This window comes from Gigantopelta aegis, chromosome 10, assembly GCF_016097555.1.
Source record: "Gigantopelta aegis isolate Gae_Host chromosome 10, Gae_host_genome, whole genome shotgun sequence".
Lineage (NCBI taxonomy): Eukaryota > Metazoa > Mollusca > Gastropoda > Neomphalida > Peltospiridae > Gigantopelta > Gigantopelta aegis.
In genome coordinates, this window is record NC_054708.1 from 90347225 (window position 1) to 90368723 (window position 21499).

Below are 21499 nucleotides of genomic sequence, written 5' to 3' on the forward strand. Positions count from 1 at the left end.
TGAGAAATCCCTGGAATACTCTGTAAAACAGTGTACACTGACGATCACGAGTAGCAGGCCTGATCCGCATTTTCAGTGATACCAATCATTTTGTCTCATGTCAAATCGACCCCTAGTTTGTCCCTCTCCGGATTATTTCGCCACCAAATACATATTTTACATTGACGATATTACTAAACCATTTTAAAAAAATACAATTTAATTCATAAAATAATAAGAACTTAAAACATAAAAAAAACATGTTTTACAAAATGCATTACTCGTTTTGAAGTAAAGTTAATAATGACATTTAAGAAATATTTCATTATTAGAATAAAGCTTGCCAGATGGTGTCTAAAAAATTCACTCGGTAAGAACAAGTCGTCAGTATTGGGATGTATCAACAAGGTTTTTAGGGTGAATAGGAAATATTTAATAGCGAGAATTCATAGTTTGGGGATGAAATATCAGGCATATGGCATATGATATGCATGTCAGCCTCCTGCCAAAATCATGCATGGTGGACACTGAGCGGATGGCAGCATTAGGGTGAATATGTATATCGTCTGTCAGTCAAGTTGTCAGTGCCGATACTTTTGAATTACCCGAGACTGTCCGAGAGTTGTGAAGTTTTGTTTTTCAGTTTATTTGTTTTATGATTTTCACAGAACGGTTGCCCGCAACATATTTTGGTTGTCCCGGGCACGCGGACAACTGATCTGTGCACCCCTGTGTCTGTTTAGCTGGGGGGGGGGGGGGGGGGGGGGCAGGATTTACCTGTCGGTTGAGCGCTCACCTGAGGTGCTTCCGTCGCAGGATCAAACCTCCTTGGTGGATACATTCAACTTATGACTAAGAATGAATGAATGATAAGGTGAGGACTAATGAGTCACAATTACCAAATGTTTGACATCCAATAGCCGCAAACTAATTAAAATTAGCTCCACTTGTCAATTACTATACCTGTGAATTTAACAGCACCCCGCTGGAGCTCATGTCCAGTTGGCCTTTCATTCGACCAATCAAAACCTTACTTGCAAAATCAGGCCAGTGATTTGAAAAGAATTTGAAAACATCCGGGATTATGCCGAGGGTATACAAAATGATTCGGGTGAATTACGAAGTATGCCGGAAACTAATGTCAATATAAAATTTTATATAAAATTTGTTTCAAGACACAAAAAAACCGTGATGGTATAGCCATAAAATCTGTTTATAAAATTTATACTAGTACACAATCCAGAGATTATTACTGCACTTTTCCCCCCGTTTTTTCAATGTTGAAATAGACCAGCAAGTTCGCCTATTGCATAAATAGTCTCGTCCGATATTTTTAGAATTTGTATGCTCCCGAATAACGCTATAAAAGGCGAAGTGTAATTGGTCAATATTTAAATTGTTATTTATAGATGAAACGTCACCTGGACATGGGAGTCCATGCAAAAATGCTGTTGGATCTACTGGTTGACCAGTAGAGCTAATTTTAATTTGATTGCCAATAGTGGATGCTTAGTGGTATTGTTTAACAAAAACAAAAGAACCTCAAGCGAGCAGTCAACAGATTGAGCTATATTCCACCCCCTTGCTAAATGTTTTATTTAACGACTCATTCAACACATTTTATTTATGGTTATATGGCATCAAACATATGGTTACGGACTACACATATTGAGAGAGGAAACCTGCTGTCGCCACTTCATGGGTTACTTTTTGATTAGCAGCAAGGGATCTTTTATATGCACCATCCCACAGACAGGGTAGTACATACCAAGGCTGTTGATATACCAGTTGTGGTGCACTGGCTGGAACGAGAAATAGCCCAATGGTTCCACCTTTTGGAATTGATCCCAGACCAACCGAGCGAGCACTTTACTACTGGGCTCCCACCCCTACCCATTATTAGACGACATATGAACAATACCTACTAAATTTGCACGCAAACCACTTATATATGATGTTTGATATCATGATATATCATTAATGCTTGATAAAAGTAGAAGTGGTTTTAATAATAGTCATGCAGAAAATTATTTGTTTTTTGTAAAATTTAATTAAGACTCTAGGCCTACATGGGAAAAGTGTTCGGTACACCATTTGGATTCATTTATAAATATGATTTTTTTAATTTATTTTGTTTCACTTTAGTTATGCTTGGGTCATGTCAAAGAGACATCAGCAGAGAGATGTATTTGAGTACAGGCCTCCCAGCCACTTGTACATATTAAAATATAGGAAATATAGGAATTTAAATACCAAAATATAGTCCAGTTTTATAGGAATTTTGAGGTCAAATATAGGAGTTTTATAGGAAAATTTGGACCGATTATCATGATTATAGGCATTTTATACGGATTTTTAAAGACATTTACATTACTAATGATATGTTCTTACCTTGCACAAGATACCATCTACTACCTCAACAAACAGGGTTGAAAATTGGCAGTCGCCCGGTTGCCCGTAGCGACCTTTATTGGCTATGGGCGACTATAAATTTCATAAAGGTAGTCCGTTGGGTGACCATTGATTTTAGGTGCTGGTGCGAACTACAAATCTGGCAACAAAAACTGCATAGGATAAATCCAATGTAATCTGAACAATAAAAACCGTAATACGAGATCACGTTAATATACTAAAACACACGCAGTTCTACCTTTAGTCTCTTTGTATTGCATTATAGATTACTTCAGAGACAATGCAAGTGAAACTGCATACCTTGGCTGCTCTAGCATTTTTTTTTTTTATTCCTGTATTAAAAATGATATTTAATCTGTATCATTTAATGGTAACTTTTAAAGTAACTGTCATTTATACTGGACTATTTTTTATTCTCTTTAAATGTGATTTGGGTTGGTATGGGTTTAAAACGTAATAATATGTTTCTAATATGAATTTTAACTTTATTTGTTATGAAGTTACATGTCAATTCATCAGTTTCCTTTTGACACAAATGGACTATATACATGGTTATTATTCAACAAAGAATATTCTAGTTTTGATTTTGGCTGTGCAGTTAAATTTGTGGGCTAGTTAAATTTGAGAAGGGCCAGTAAGATTTTTCTTCCAACTGGCTCTGCTGTCAACCATGGTTTTCATGTTAATTTTCAACCCTGAACAAATATATACCAAGGCTTACCAGCAGTCCATGCTGGTATCCAGGATAATATGAAAGTTGGTGCACATTCAAAGCATCTTCTGAATTTCTGACAGGCTGGCTGCCTTTCACTGCAAATATAACTAGGTACTGCAGACCAAAAAAACTTTTAAAAGTTTTTTTCTTCATGGTCATAGTTTCATTAAAACTGTTGCTCTTATTGAAAAAACATCACTATATTATCCAAATGAAGCAAAATAAGGTCATAGTAGCCTTGTACTTCTATGACCAAACATGGCCAACATGACGATCTTAATTGTTGTTTACGTCCAGAGAAATTTCCGTTGTAAGCTTATAGATGTTACAAGCAGTTATTAATGTTGCATCTCTGAAAATTTTAAGTGAAAATACAAAGGGTTATTATTATTTCTGATAACATATGTATTCTTGGGGTAGGTTCGAAACCGCTCCAAAATTACAAAAAACACAGAAATCTTGGAATACGTAATTTAATGACATAATAATTTATGCAAATGTTGCATCAGAATAACAATTTCAGTTCACATTTATTTACGCTTATACAATAATGTACATCCAGACCAATAATACAAAGGAAAACATAAAGGTTTAGATCACAGATGGAAAGCGGATGCACATGCAGCTGCATGTTACATAAAAAATAAGCTTCTTGTTTCAAAATATTTTAAAAAAAAGAAGATATATATTTACCTAGACTTATAATATTGAATACTTGAAGATTTCAATAAAAGATGCAATAGAACTTATCATCTGTACCGGTCTTTTAACTCAAACCAGTAAACACGTATCACACGATGAATGCCAATGCTTGGCCAATGTGTTTAATCAATTTCTTACGTAAATATTTACATACTTTACACCTTCAATGTCATTATTAGAAACAAAGTAGCCACATTTCACCTTTAAAAGGAATTTTCAAACACTCACAAAATATCAGAATGGTAAATTTCTATCTAGGAAAAATATCCCCAAAACATAGTTTAGCAGCTGAAACACTGAAGGGATGAGACAGCAGTCACACGTGTGCTAAATAATTTACTAAATGCAGCTATGATAATTTTTGTTCAATAAATGCTGTATAACGACAAATTCAAACAATGAATTATTATGAATATAACTATATACCACTTTAAATTATAATAAAATTTTATGGCTAGATCTATCAAATTTAGCATCCATGAAAGAGTATTATTCTAAATTTGTCGATGAATTATTGTCACACACTTCATTTCTGTTCCAGGTTCTGTCAGTTGGAAACAGAAAACATAACAGCATCAAGCTTGAAGTATAATTGAATCTACTGAAAGTTGTCTCATAACCATAGTGTACTAGCTCTCCCACTCCGTTTCCATTTCAGGTTTCTCCATAGACGCACAGTGACTACAAATTTCCTGGAATAAAGAAAAATACCCATTATGACCATGACTATTTATCTTTTCTTTCAAATATTTTAATTAGTTTGACATAATATACTCTTCAAAAAAAGAAACGCAAAAGGGTACAAATGGGTTATAACTCCGATTTTATGTTTCCTACCGGTTCATGCTTTGTGAATATAAGGTCATTGCATGTCCCAAACACATTCCCACGGTTACATTCGATAAAACGCAGCTACTGTACAATAAAGTTCCAAAATGTGAATATTCGCAAAAACGCAGCCACGTGCAAACCATGTCACCACTGCACGTGCGTTGTCTGCACGTGCAACATGAACACCGACAGTATAAAAGTGCAGGGTGTTCGCTTGCCTGGCCTCTGTATCTGGCCGACAGTTGACAATCCAGGACATGCCACGTCTCAGTGAACCGCAGAGAAACAATGCCATCGGCCGACTAGACGCAGGCGAATCCAGAACGGCCGTTGCCAGGGCATTCCATGTGTCCCCAAGCACCATCTCCAGACTGTGGGACCGTTACCAGCAACATGGATCAACACGTGACCTCCCTAGATCCGGTCGACCACGGGTCACTACCCCCGGGCAGGACCGCTACATCCGGGTACGCCACCTTCGGGAACGATTGACTACTGCCACCTCCACAGCCGCAGCAATACCAGGTTTGCGCAGGATATCCGACCAGACCGTACGGAACCGCCTACGTGAGGTAGGAATTCGTGCCAGACGTCCAGTTCGAGGTGTCATCTTAACACCACAACACCGTCGACTCCGACTGCAGTGGTGCCAGATTCATCGACAATGGCCTCAACTGCGATGGAGACAGGTGTGGTTCAGTGACGAGTCCCGATTTCTGCTCCGACGTCATGATGGAAGATGTCGCGTGTATAGGCGTCGTGGTGAACGTTATGCGGCAAACTGCGTGCAGGAAGTGCACAGATTCGGCGGGGGTAGTGTCATGGTGTGGGCAGCCATCTCACACACTGGCAGAACTGACCTGACCACGTCCACGTGCAGGGCAACCTGAATGCACAGGGCTACATTGACCAGATCCTCCGGCCACACATCGTTCCAGTTATGGCCAACGCCAACGCAGTGTTCCAACATGACAACGCCAGGCCTCACACAGCACGTCTCACAACGGCTTTCCTACAGAACAACAACATTAATGTCCTTCCTTGGCCATCGATATCACCGGATTTGAACCCAATTGAGCATCTATGGGACGAGTTGGACCGACGCCTCCGACAGCGACAACCACAGCCCCAGACCCTGCCCGAGCTGGCGGCAGCCTTGCAGGCCGAGTGGGCCACCATCCCCCGGGACGTCATCCGTACTCTGGTTGCTTCAATGGGCAGGCGGTGCCAGGCAGTTGTCAACACACGCGGAGGCCACACCCGGTATTGACTCCAGATGACCTTGACCTTGGTGGTGTGTCCTATCACTTACTTACAATGGACTAGAGTGAATTGTGAACAATCCTGCAACATTTGGTAATTATCGGACTCACCATTCAATAATTAAATCAATTCTCCAAATGTTACGACAATGTGGTTTTGCGTTTCTTCTTTTGAAGAGTATATTTGTAAATAGAAATATTCATTACATCAGATGAAAGACACCTTCAAATGTTTTTTTCTGTATGTAGTTATTTTCACCTGTTCAAAAGGCTACCAATAGTGCCACCTCACATATATGCCAATTTTAGGCAGAAACTTAATGTTCAGCAGAGTTCTTCATTAAAAAAAACCATGATTACCAGCATTAATAGAATTAAATCGTGAGACATTATCTTTTTTCTTATTTATAAATAGACTGAATGTAGAGGTGCATATCTTAGATACGGTAACTGTAAGAGTAACATACACTGTCTTAATATAATATTAAGTGTACCTCTTAGATCAGAACGTGTCATTGTGGGATCATCTGTTAGTCCTTAGCTGATGTGGAAGTATTCTCAACTGTAATATTAATTAGAATTTTTTTTTTTTTTTTTATTATTACAGAGAACATTTTGTTTTTAAATTTTTTATTAGTGGCAGTGCTATCAATTTAAGAATTGATTAGCAACTACTATTTAATGTTTTAGCATTGTATAGCTATATCTGAAACTTGAAGAGTGGATCGCGATGCTATGCAAATGTTCCCTGTATTAAATATACTAATCTCATCTACTTTACAGTTTAGTATCTTTTACAAATAATTAATTCTTTACCATTTTTAACAGTAATATTCATTGGTGAATTGATGAAAAAGTATAATTATATTTGGAATTTAATGTTACTTGGTTACCAAAAAATTGAAGTTTGTGTCATGATGTGAGAAGTTATGGTACTTTTAAAAAATGTATTTACAAATATAACAAACTTAAAAAGTACAAATTCTCTGTATTATACTTAATAATTTATTATTACTATTATTTTGTATAAAACTGAACCAGTCATATCGTCAACGAAATGACAAAAGGTTGTAACTACGCTTTTGGCGAGAAATCACTTTTTGGAATTTCCAGAGTTAGAATGTTCATATTCTGCTTTTGTCAAAAGATTGTAACTATCGGCCTATTAGAAAGTGGTTGACTGTCACATGACAAATAGTCGTATTATAACTGGTCCAAGAAACAAAATGACAAAACGTCGTATCTACAAAGCGGGAAGCTAGAGTGTGGACATGATGCTCAGCATTGCATTATGTTCACACATTATATGGATTACATGTAAATAAAACCAGTTAATTACACCTGATTGTATGTGTATTTAATCTATGTATAGAACTTGCCTCATTCCTTCAACCTGTGTTAAATTCTAGATCAGAATGTCGTAACTGACATTTTCAACGACATTTCAGGTGTAAAATGTCGTAAGTACATTTGTAGACCTGACACCCACTATTAAGTAGTTATCACTATTAACTGTTAATATGTTTGCATAACAACGACTAACAAAAGTCAATTTTTTTGCTCACCTGTAAAATTTTGAAAAGTGTAGTTACGAGGTTTTGTCATTTCGCCGACGATATGCTAAAATCATTCAACTGATTTACATGAAAATAGATTTACATGTCTATATTTGAATAGTTATGTATTATTAAAATGTTTTTTAAAATCGACATCAGCTATCAGAAACTGCTGAGTCATCATGATAAGCAAAACATTATTTTAAGTTATTTTGATTCAATATGCATTGTCTTCTAAAAATAACGCTTCAGTATATAGAGGCACTGATTTTCAGTTTCAGATTTTTCCCTTTTCCGTTTCATGTTACAAATTCCGTTTTTTTCCGTTTCAGTAGTAAACAAATTCTGTTTTTGTTTCACACACACACACACACACACACACCGCAATTAATTGCTGGTATAAAATAAATAAATATGCAATGAGGCAAACTTTAAACACGAATACGCCACGACACAGACTTCGGACATTTTCGGTTTTCTTTACGATATGATCGGGGAAATAATTACAAACGATCACACTATAAACCACTTCCTTTGTATAATTTATTTTGAACAAAGCCTGGCATACAATATGCAATTACTGCATTTCTTTGTGAGATCGGAAATATGGCAATGCTGCAAATGTTAAAAATTAATAAGCAAACATAACATAATATATCTTTCACTTAAGTAAATATCGCCGGGAATGAGCGAAGAAAACATGACTGGTCAAACGTCTAGATACTCTACATTAAACATTTGGCATAACATACAAAGGTACTAGTGTCGTAGCGTAGCACAGGCAGCTGTCGGTGTCCATAGTTTCTAGTTCGAAAAATTAATTTTAATTAATCAAATGCGCTATTTAAAGTTAAATAATGTTTTGGAATAAAATCGGGAATTCCGTTTCAGATAGGTATTTCCGCGATTCCGCGATCGTGGAAAATCAGTGCCTCTAAGTATATATGTTCTACCCAAAAAGTTAATAATGGGTGGATAAATAATGACGAAGCATCAAATACGTTTAATTTTATCAAAATGTGCGCCCCCCCCCACCCCCCCGTGAAGTTCTGTATGTTCGCTTTTTACGGGTCAGTGGGTCAGAGTTACCTCCCTTGAAATATTTTCGATGTCACTTTAAAGTAACTTGTTGGGGTTTTAAAATTACCAAAAAAAAATGTTTATGCTGTTTTATTATATTACTATAGATATTTATAAATATCTCAGTGAAATCGCCCTTTTTGGGGCAAAACAAAAAGTATTCAAATTTTCACTTGCCTCAAAAAAAGTCTTTTTGTAGTCGTTCAAGTTCAGAAACTGGATATACATCAATCGGAAGATGTGTACTTGTCATAACAACCAAAGAAACGTGCAAAATTGTCATCAAAAAAAGCGTATTCTGGCCTCGAACATCATCACCAGTTGTGAACCAAACTCGTAGCATTTTGGAATATGGGCTCAGCTGCGCCCCTAGCAGCGGCTGTGGTCGCTAATATAACTCACCAACATATTTTATTCATCGGCATTTTGGCAAAGCAATTGAGTCAAATATCGTCAACGTCCCTAACTGCGTTATGCTTCAAATTCCGTTCACTTTGTTTTCTCGTGCACGGTTCGCATGATCAACATCCGATTTGTTGTCATTGGCATGTCGTTCATTTATGAGGTTTTTCTTCACAGTTGAGGAACATTTTCATAAACAATTAAGTTCAGAAAAGAAAGTATCTAAATACAATACTTTACAAACCCCTAAAACCATTAATTTTACTAAGTCGTTTTTGTTTATTCCTTAAAATTACCGGTATCGTGTCCATGTGACTCATAGAAATCGACTTAAAATGGAGAAAGATGAATTAACATTCGGTGCATGTAACATGACCTCACACGTGCCAGATCACCATGCAAGGCCAAAGCATTTAATTTTTACGATTTTTAAGACCCCTGTTGTTAGAATTTGTTTTCAACTATTACATTCGATCTGCAAAAGGTATGCTACACAGTGATAGAAATAAGCAAAAATTTTCACTTGCCCACAGGACAAGTCTGGTGTAATTTTCACTTGTCCGCCTGAATTTTCACTTGTCCACAGTACTTACCTTTATTATCTGTTAACCTCCATGGTCATTGGAATAAAACTACACAAATAAATCAAAACAACAAAACAAATGTCATAAGGCCGAAACAAATTTGTTGCTTGTTTCCTATTACATGCTGGAAAAATATAGGGTAGGTAGGTAGGAAAAACATTTTATTTTGGAAAATAATTTTATTTATGAATATTAAATAAAGGTGTTGACTACCGGTATCCAAAATAACCTCTGCATGTATAGAAATGCATTATGCAAACCAACAATACCATTCATCAGAGTGTTTTCCCTAGAAATGAAGTAAGGCATGGTAAAGTGATGTTTTGGGGGCATATTTTATGTGCAGTTTTAAATATAAGGTTTTTTTCCCCATTATACAATTTTCAAAAGGACAAAAACCGTATGGCCATTTTATTTTCTATATCTATTTCATAACTTAATTTAAAAAAAGGAACTGTGTAGTACTATTCACATCGGTGTGTTTAAAGGCTTCTTTTTACATGGGCAACTTATAAATTTATAAAACCCAAGGCATTTTGATTTTGAGGGCAACATGGTGCTAACCTATATGTGGGAGAGTACATACAAAAGACCCCTTGCTGTTTAATAATAGGCAGGTTTACTCTCATACTAACACTTAACTTCTGTACTGGTCCAGGACAGACTTGGTTGAACCTTAATTGGATAGAAACCAGTAAATAAGTTATAACAATTTCTTTTAATGAAAACTGAAAAGAAGGGTTCTATATTTATCTGTCCAACAATAACATTTAAAAAAATGTTATGAATATTATCTTTCCTAGTGTATCTAAGAAATGGTAGATGCATGTACCAATTTTATAATTTGCAATGTTAGTTTTATTCTGTATGCATCCAGTATTAAAGTACACTCTTGGTTTGAAGCAATTAATTGGTCCAATGAATAGAAATGCAGTACAAATGCTCAGGATGCTCAAACGAATGTTGAAAAGTAAAGTTTGTTTTATTTAACGACGCCACTAGAGCACATTGATTTTTATCTTTAATATCATCGGCTATTGGACGTCAAACACATGGTCATTCTGACACTGTTTTTAGCGGAAACCCGCGAAGTTCCCAGTGACCACTTAGAAAAAATAACGAAACGCATCAAGATCTTACTGACATATTTAATCATTTGATTTGGCAGTAAACTCCATCAGTATCGGTAAACATTCCCTCCCCAAGTTTATCAGAAGGTCACTAAATTTCTACAAGGCCAGTTTGTCGCTGGAGTAAATCATGAAATATAGTTATTATTATTATTATTATTATTATTATTAATCGGAACACCTCGCTATGCTAGATGTAGAGTAAATCGGAAAAGATCGCATATATTCGTGAAAACAATTTTCTGACTCTTCGCCCGATATCTTACGAAAGTTACCGAACTTCAATTTGAAGGGAAGTAACTCCATCAATCAATTGTTAGAAGAAAACATTTCGTGGCTAACGGATCGCCAATAAAACTAAATTTGCGACAGTAAAACCACCAATATACGTCCGCAAATCGGAAAACACAGTACGGTTATCCCCTAAATTTGTGCTTGTGATAGTTTTGGAATGTTTTTGTGGAAATCATTGTTATATTAAAAAAACATTTTTGGATATACAAAAAACGTTTTAGGGTCGGCAGGTTCAAATTAGGGTCGGTCAGGTAACTGGAAACAAACAATATTTTATGATACGCCTAAATAATGTAATGTAAATTTTGCAGAACCCACCCTTTCCACCTGCATAATAATAAAAACCGCAAGTTAGAACAGAACACTGTCAAGTTATGTAACTCATTAGCCTAGCTGTTGTATTATTTTTGTTAAAATCCAATCGCTGTATATTTTTTTTAATTAAAAAAATTTAGACTAAGATTTCTTTAAATTGTTTAACAGAAATTTTATAATTACTTTATTGTACTGTGCAAAATAAAATCAGAATTGACAGAACAACGTCCAAGTAATTATAATTAGTTATGTTAAAACAGGGTTCATACACTTTATCAGTAACCAAATTCCATGACGTTCCATGTCATGATGACTATTTCAAGACATTTTCCATGACCTTTTCAAGGATTTTTTTTACAATCCTCAACTAAATCTATGGGTAGTATACTCTATTAGACCATTTAAATTTGATTTGTTGGTTTACAGGCAATGTTTTTCAATATGGCAGAATGGAGGAAGGAATAAAAATATAAATGACTTTCAGATTATTTTTATTGGGATTTATTAGCTTGTTGTCCCTTCTCGGCCTTGCCATGTTTGTTTTCTCGACACACGAGGCAAAACTTTTTATTTTTGTTTTCATCGTATCGGAGCCACGATCGTCCATTCTCCCACGAGGAAAGATATCTCCGTTGCCGTTTGTTGGCATCATACTGTGATCTCTTTTCCGTTTAGTGCTACTGTCTTTGGTTTCGGTGTTACACCTAACCAGCTTTCCATGTTTACGATACTCGAGTCGTACACTAACAGCTGTCTAAATTGACCTGATTTTCGCGGAGATTTCCGTACTTCGTGACCAGGGTATCCCAATCGACCGGAAATGTGCAGAAAAGATGCGCGTCAATAGTACCCTTCGTTGCATTTAAAAATGATAATGGAAACCAAACAAAATCGCGAAATACATGTTTTTCAGCCCAAAATTTTCACTTGTCCAACAGAAAAGCTCAAGCCATATTCTGCTTGTCCGTGCTAAATCTCACTTGGCTCGGACAAGTGGACATGCCTTATTTCGAACGCTGCTACATTTTTGTGCCTCTATTGTAGTGAATAGTATTCATAATCCATTCATAATAATTGTAAATAATTTTCAGTGTATAAATTGTGTTAATTATGAATCAATTCATTTTTAAAAAATGATATTTTACAAACTATTCACTGGTATAAAAGTAATGCCTATCAGTATCGACAGAGTTTTAGCGATGTGTGTTGATAAAACGCAGACCGGACCAGAACACTTGACAAATTGAATTTTTCCTTTTAAAAAAATATTAAACTAAGAGTTTGTCAACTGTGCATAGTTAACGTTTAGACTACTGGATTAATTTTTAACAAAAACCACGTTGAGTGGGTACAAGTTTATAATTTTTACTCACATATATTCACTTAAATGTTTCATAAATACATGAAATAAAGTTCATATATGAATCGGTAAGTATTATTTTCGTGTCTTTTTTTGTAATTTTTATTATTTTAGATCGGCTAATGGTGATTAAAATTAGGCAAAAAATCGAAAAAGTTGTGTTTACTTACCGGCATTTGTGGCCAGCTGACCAGAATTTTTTTTTAAACCCGAACTACGATTCATATTGCAATAATTTTCGTTGTTGGTAAATCGATCAAATTTATTATCAAATTAGCTGTCACAATCAGCTATCGATCCCTTTGCACTCGTTCCTGTTTACCGGAGGGTGTTTCACTTTTGTTTACTAGAATGGATTTATTTTACATCCACATTGTTGATTTTTTTACCTTAATTGATTGCAATCTATTTTGTTTCACATATCGTAGCTGAAAAATGTAGAATAATATTTCCGTAAATATCGTATTCGTGTTTTTGTCGTTAGGTGAACGCAGTTTGGGACGTCGATGGTTTAGGAAATATAGGAAATGAATCTCAATATTGGAGTTTTATTAGCCCGAATACTCTGACTGTAAGAGAGCTACATGGACATTTGGACATAAATACGCTCTCATTACAGTCAGAGTCCAAGCTATGTATTTTTTTGGCAATTCCCGACAACCAAAATGTTGGCAAAGATATCCGCTCTAATACCCCAACAATCCTATGTTTGACGTCAAATACCTTTACATCTATCATTTTCGAGTTAACTGATTAAAAAAAATCCACATATTAATCACTAATACACACACTACAGAAAGAAACCCGACAGCACCCACATTCAGCTAAGCTTCGGCAAACTCTGGACAGCAGAATTCTAAGTTTGCCGACCTATATCGTGACGATGCGTCACATGATTGCCCACTCAGCCATTCCGTCTTCCAGGGGTCGTCTCAAAATGACAATCACCAAAAAGAGTGTTTTGTGTAACGACACCACTACAGCACATTGATTCATTAATCATCGGCTATTGGATGTCAAATATTTGGTAATTTTATCACTGTTAGAGAGGAAACTATTACTAGCCAACTCTTCCATGTTGTAACGTCACTTGGTATGAGACGCCCCTGTAACTGTTGCACAAGGCGGAATCGCCCAGTGGGCGATCACGTGATCTATGCTAACTTTTTGGTTGTTGGGAATTGCCAAAAAAATACATAGCTTGGTCTGTAATGAGAGCGTAGTTATGTCCAAATGTCCGTCTAGCTCTCTTAGGTCTTACAGTCAGAGTACTCGGGCTAGAGTTTTAAAGGATCCTATAAAAAAATGTATAGGAAATATAGGTCTGGGAGGCCTGTGAGTATTTGGCGTCCCTAGGCCAGTAATAGTTTTGTGCTACCCCAGTGCCCCCACACCATGGTCCTCCGCTGGAATATTTTGCAGAGGATTGGACCGACTATCAGTGTTTCTGCTTGAAAGACATTTTTGGGTATGGCGCTATGGAATTGAATGTAACCAGTCCCCCCAGAAAGAAAATGGGTTAAGTTTAGGGTTAGGGCTAAGAAAATCATACAGTAATGATAAGAATAATTAATTTTGTCAAAAGGTTAACTTCCAAAAAATAAAGTCTGCGAAAAACATTGATTTGGCGCCATTTTACCTTTTGGCAGAAACTCTGACTATAATTTGAAAATGCTTTAAAATTTGCAAAGCAGAAGTAGTACTTTGATAACTTTCAAACTGTTTTATAATTTAAAATGAAACCTATAAATGTGGTGCTCAAATGCAGGTATTTTCCTGTTTTCCTTTCTAGTACAATTTACCGGGCTTTTTTCTTCGTTTTTGTTGAATTGTCTTTCTTTGCTACGTCTATATGCATTGTGTATTATAATATGACAAATCCCTTAGAACCAATCTATTTACTCCATAAGTCCATGTGAGGCCTAAAAAAGGAGTTCCGAGATTCCAGAAACAGAGCTGGTCAAACATTAGCCCGAGTACTCTGACTGTAAGAGAGCTAGACGGACATTTGGACAGTTATACGCTCTCATTACAGTCAGAGACCAACCTATGTATTTTGGGGGCAATTCCTTAGGATCATAGTCATAACGGCCTCAGTACTAAACGGCCTTAATAATTGATCAAAACGGCCCTAAAAAGGCAAAAGTGAAAAAGTCAAAACGGCCCTTAATAAAAGTTAAAACGGCCAAATTAAGAAAGTCATAACGGCCCTTGAAAAAAGTCAAGACGGCCTTAGATATAATACTTTAAAAATGTATTTCATCTACACAAAGATAATGGTATAAATCAGTTTAAGTTATAGTTACATCATCCTTTTACGAGAGATTCGTCTAGTTAGACAACGGTTATTGCGACCGTTGAGTGACGCAATAACCGTGGTCTAACTAGACGAATCTCGAGTGATGAATGAATGTGTAACCCGTCCTCGAAAATTTGAAGTGCCCCGGAAAAAAAAAAATGTTTAGCAGGTGAATACAATGCATTTATTGGTTTTTAGTGGGGAACGTAATATCTTGCTCAAAATCAAAATCAAAGGGACCAACACCAAAGCGTGGTACAATAATTATTAAATTAATTGGGGATAGGCACGTTGTGGCCACTAAGAACTTATTCAGACGATATGCACTCACTCAGAGGGTCTATACGGTCCACTACCCCCTTTTTTCTTTTGATTATTAAAATAACTTGTGGGGCGGGAACGTTACGCCCCTCCCCCCCCCCCCCCCCCCCCCCGCGACCAGCGTCACTTGGAACTCGCCCGGCGATATGCACTCGTCCGGGGGGCACGGGCGAGTCGGTCTTTTTAAATACACGGTCAATTGGTGGTCTTAATTATATACTCTTCAAAAGAAGAAACGCAAAACCACATTGTCGTAACATTTGGAGAATTGAATTAATTATTGAATGGTGAGTCCGATAATTACCAAATGTTGCAGGATTGTTCACAATTCACTCTAGTCCATTGTGAGTAAGTGATAGGACACACCACCAAGGTCAAGGTCATCTGGAGTCAATACCGGGTGTGGCCTCCGCGTGTGTTGACAACTGCCTGGCACCGCCTGCCCATTGAAGCAACCAGAGTACGGATGACGTCCCGGGGGGTGGTGGCCCACTCGGCCTGCAAGGCTGCTGCCAGCTCGGGCAGGGTCTGGGGCTGTGGTTTTCGCTGTCGGAGGCGTCGGTCCAACTCGTCCCATAGATGCTCAATTGGGTTCAAATCCGGTGATATCGATGGCCAAGGAAGGACATTAATGTTGTTGTTCTGTAGGAAAGCCGTTGTGAGACGTGCTGTGAGGCCTGGCGTTGTCATGTTGGAACACTGCGTTGGCGTTGGCCATAACTGGAACGATGTGTGGCCGGAGGATCTGGTCAATGTAGCCCTGTGCATTCAGGTTGCCCTGCACGTGGACCAGGTCAGTTCTGCCAGTGTGTGAGATGGCTGCCCACACCATGACACTACCCCCGCCGAATCTGTGCACTTCCTGCACGCAGTTTGCCGCATAACGTTCACCACGACGCCTATACACGCGACATCTTCCATCATGACGTCGGAGCAGAAATCGGGACTCGTCACTGAACCACACCTGTCTCCATCGCAGTTGAGGCCATTGTCGATGAATCTGGCACCACTGCAGTCGGAGTCGACGGTGTTGTGGTGTTAAGATGACACCTCGAACTGGACGTCTGGCACGAATTCCTACCTCACGTAGGCGGTTCCGTACGGTCTGGTCGGATATCCTGCGCAAACCTGGTATTGCTGCGGCTGTGGAGGTGGCAGTAGTCAATCGTTCCCGAAGGTGGCGTACCCGGATGTAGCGGTCCTGCCCGGGGGTAGTGACCCGTGGTCGACCGGATCTAGGGAGGTCACGTGTTGATCCATGTTGCTGGTAACGGTCCCACAGTCTGGAGATGGTGCTTGGGGACACATGGAATGCCCTGGCAACGGCCGTTCTGGATTCGTCTGCGTCTAGTCGGCCGATGGCATTGTTTCTCTGCGGTTCACTGAGACGTGGCATGTCCTGGATTGTCAACTGTCGGCCAGATACAGAGGCCAGGCAAGCGAACACCCTGCACTTTTATACTGTCGGTGTTCATGTTGCACGTGCAGACAACGCACGTGCAGTGGTGACATGGTTTGCACGTGGCTGCGTTTTTGCGAATATTCACATTTTGGAACTTTATTGTACAGTAGCTGCGTTTTATCGAATGTAACCGTGGGAATGTGTTTGGGACATGCAATGACCTTATATTCACGAAGCATGAACCGGTAGGAAACATAAAATCGGAGTTATAACCCATTTGTACCCTTTTGCGTTTCTTTTTTTGAAGAGTATATATATTATCATGTGTAATATTTAAACCACCGTAAATAAAAGAATTGGTTTATTAAAGTATGTACTTGAGATATACAGTAAGGAAAGATATTGCAATTTGTTCACATATGAATATTATAGTTGACATTTATTTACCTATAATTACCAAATTAATTTTCATCGACAGCCCATAATGACTCCATGCTAACGTTTCTTGCTCTAGTTGGTTTGTTAACCTAACAAAACAGCTTCAAAATGTGAATTGATACGTTAGTTAACAATGTTCTATTCAGTTCAGTATATTGCCATACAAATTAAAATGCAGGAACAACGTATGTACTGTGGCCAGAATGAATGACGGTTAATTAGTTTTAAAGCATAATACAAATGGCACTTTCAATGCTTTCTGTATGTCATATTAAAAATACTCTACACCAAATAGCAAATAGTTGTTTACCTACCCTGGGTTTCTGCCAGAGGGTAGCCTACGGAGGATAAAATTACATGTATCTTGAAAATTGATGGATATATATTTTTTAATTGTTAGATTATAGTAAGAGACACGCTGTTTAAAATTTGCAAAAGTGCATGAAATGCAATGTCCAACAAAACCCCCCATTTCAAACCAATAACCACCTATTGATACATTTAGCTTTTATTACGTACCCTCAAATTGGTTTCTGGCAGAACGTCTGCTATTTTTTTGTAGGGGTTGAAACAATTGGTGATCTAATTTTCAACTGGCGCCATATAATAATATAATTAATCACTTTTGGCATCTTTTTAAATTTAAAACAAAAGTTACAATAGTTATCACTGGGAATAAGTCAGGGCCGTACCCTCCGGCGGGCAGGGCAGGGGCAGTTGCCCCCTGAGAATTGTTTTGTTTTGTTTTTACTCCAGAAAATAGCAGACACATCTCAGGGTTTAATTTGTATAGTGTTTCATTTGTTTATAAAAAGTAGTGCCTCCCCCCGGATGTCGTCGATAGAACATATTTGTTGTAAAGTAATTGTCAGTATGTGACAACATTATAACATTTTCCAACATTTCTGTGTTTTTGTGCCCGGTTGTGGACGAGGAGGGGACGCTTTTTTCAAATTTGCGAAATTGGCCTCCCCACATGAGGACGAAAATATATGTTCTTCTTATATTCCAGCTCCTAATCATATTCTGCAAGTGTTAAAGCCCACCACTGCATTCGTGCAGAAGCCGTAGACGATATTCCTTTGTGTTCACCCAATAAACCAAGCAATGGTTTATGATCAGTAATGATTTTGAATTTTTTCCATAGAGGTATTGATGAAACTTCTTGACCCCAAATATCATAGCCAAAGCTTCTTCATCCAACTGGTGCTAAAGTTCTAGAAGGAAATCCGATAGTTCTTTTATCACCGTTTTCCATGACATGAGATAAAATTTCACCAATGCCATAGGGACAATATCAGTTTGTTGTCCAGATTGTCATGTACCAATAACATGTCTGAAGATAACAGGTGTTTCGACTCTTTGAATGGCATTTCGTGTATTTCCAACCAAGCCCAACGAACTCCCTTCATAACAAATAATACAATGGAGTAAGTACTGTGGAGACGCTGGGAAGAAACTTGTGATAATAGTTTATCAAACATTTCACGGTGCTGGTGCATCATGGACAGCTTTAACCTTGGCATCACATGGTTGAAGACCTTTCTCACTGATAACATTTCTCGGTGCTGGTGCATCATGAACAGCTTTAACCTTGGCATCACATGGTTGAAGACCTTTCTCACTGATAACATGTCTAGGTGCTGGTGCATCATGGACAGCTTTAACCTTGGCATCACCTGGTTGAAGACCTTTCTCACTGATAACATGTCTAGGTGCTGGTGCATCATGGACAGCTTTAACCTTGGCATCACATGGTTGAAGACCTTTCTCACTGATAACATTTCTCGGTGCTGGTGCATCATGGACAGCTTTAACCTTGGCATCACATGGTTGAAGACCTTTCTCACTGATAACATTTCTCGGTGCTGGTGCATCATGGACAGCTTTAACCTTGGCATCACATGGTTGAAGACCTTTCTCACTGATAACATGTCCTAGAACCATCATCTTTTCTTTCATGAATTGGCACTTGCTCCCTTTCAATCGCAAACCATTTTCTGAAAGTTTTCCTAACACTTGAGACAAATTATTCAAATGTACGTCATCATCTGAACCTGTTATCACCAAGTTATCCAAATACACTGCAACGTTGGGCATACCTTGAAACAATGTATGCTGGAAAGTCTCTGGTGATGAAGCCATTGATATCAGTAGAGTCCACAATGTGTGTTGATGGTAACATATTCACATGAAACATCATCCAACAAATTTGGTCATATGCATGATTCAAGTCCAGTTCTGAATATTCTTTTACCACCAGCAAAATTTGCATACACATCATAAAGTTTAGGAATAGGATAAGAATCCATTTTACAAAACTAGTTAACAGTTAGTTTATAATCACCGCATATTTTCACTGTAGAATCAAATTTAATTGGAACAATCGGTGTAGCCCAATCAGAAATTTCAACTGTTTGAATAGTTCAATGTTTTTCTAGTCATTCTAATTCAGCTTCAATACCTTCACGTAATGCATATGGCACTGGATTACTTTTCAAAAACACTGGCGTCACACCTTCTTTTAGGTATAGTGTTGCTTTTTTCCCTTTAAAAGCACCCAATTCATCTTTGAACAAATGATCATATTTGTGGAGGAAGTCATTTAAGGCTGCAATCGGTGTAGCCCAATCAGAAAATTCAACTCTTTTAATAGTTCCTTGTTTTTCTAGTCACCAAATTCACATTTAGCCAATATATGTCCAAGTTCATTCACAAATTAAGAAACTGATTCCTCTTGTTGTCGCAAATGTGAGGTACATTTACAATGCTGAACAATCAGATTTGGTTTTGGACATAAATGATTGCAAACCAATTCACACAATTCCGGCAAAATTTATTGGTTATTTTTAGTATTCATGTTTCTTATCTAGTGTATTGCTTTACGGGCAGGTACTAAATATAAATTACTATCTATTGATTAAGTCGGTACATTATAATATAATGTATTACTACGTAAAATAACTCTTCTGCAGCAATATGTATCTAAAGTAATTAAGTAATACATAACACATGAAGTATTTATAAGATATTAAACGAGCTTTCATTTCGTATCATGTTTATGTCCCGAGTGAAATAACTTTTAATTGTCACAAGCTTTAGAGAGTTACAATGAATTTTTTTTTACGAGGGACGTAAACATGATACGAAATAGTAGCGAGTTTAATATCCTATTTATTACCATAATCGGTTGGGAAATTGTATAGTTTGGCAGTAAATATTGTATGTATATTTATTATAGTAATAATTGTCAAAACTGCTTAATGTAAAAACAGTTGTAAATTATAATTTAATAGTTGATAACTTTGTATATAGATATATATTTAATGGATATAGTATTAAATAAGAATTGGCTGATAGTGTTTTGTAAATATGCCGCACTAATAAATTGCCAATGAATAGTACTGGAAATAGATATTTCCTGGAAAACCAGTTTATATGCCCAGTCTCGTCAGTCAGTGTGTTTAGCCATTTTAGTATGGTGTAATCGTGGTAATTGTACTATTTACCATGTTTTTATTGTCAGCTCAGATTTATTATTGTGAGCTGGGGTGATGATGGTTACCAGCAGCTTTTTGCGTCACCGTTGAGATTGATGATACAGATGGCCTTATAGATGGCCTCAGACTAGAGTTATCCACCCATTTGGTTGTCCAAAATACGGAAGCTAATGCGAGAAAATATAGTTTTCTTGTGATGTGATTAATGGCTGGGGAGCTGCTTAGTATACTGGATTGTTACACTGGGTTTGACAGGTAAGAGGATGCAGTTAGTGAATATGTGCACTTGGTTTACACTGGATACTGCATAATGTCCCCCAGAGCACATTGAAGTCATGCAAAATTTGTGTAAAATGCAGAGAAATGGGTGTGATTCGGTCCCTTAGCCCACGTGTGTTTGTTTACATTGATATAACGCGGAAAAGAGCTGGACAACAGATGTCGTCCTTTCGAGTGTTCAATGGGCCCAGGCAGGTAATGTTTCCCGTGAAATGCTAATGGCCTGGTGAAATTAATAAAAGTGCTACGGCCACTGGGGCTACATGAGAATACATAGTGAAATTAATTGTGGTCTGAGGCCTGATATAGTAGGATGTTTGACACAGGGTGACACACTTTGATACCTAATTGTGAGGTAACTATGTCAGTTACAGCACTCAAAATGTACATGCTAATTGTCCAGATAGGTGGAAATCTGAAACTTATCAGTTTGGGTGGTGAATATTTTATTTTGTTTAATTAAATTAAATTTGATTATATTTATATTTTCAAAATTTGTAATTTCACAAATTATGACATAATTCAGCATGCATTGTACCCCTATCAGGTCATAGGTCATTCCTTTCAATCAGGCTGTATCCCTACACCCTATGAGAGCCTCACTTTGAAGGTTAAGGTCAAATAAGTCAATATGGAGG

The 21499-nt window shown here is 37.4% G+C and overlaps 1 protein-coding gene across 1 annotated transcript in view; it reads right to left on the reverse strand.

Moving 5' to 3' along the window:
• Window positions 1-14446, reverse strand: part of LOC121383904 — a 180777-nt gene extending 166331 nt beyond the window's left edge. Inside the window, exon 1 of the mRNA XM_041514002.1 lies at window positions 14366-14446. The gene's annotated coding sequence lies outside the window, so the exon portion shown is untranslated. The remainder of the gene's footprint in view (window positions 1-14365) is intronic.
• Window positions 14447-21499: the final 7053 nt, after the last annotated feature.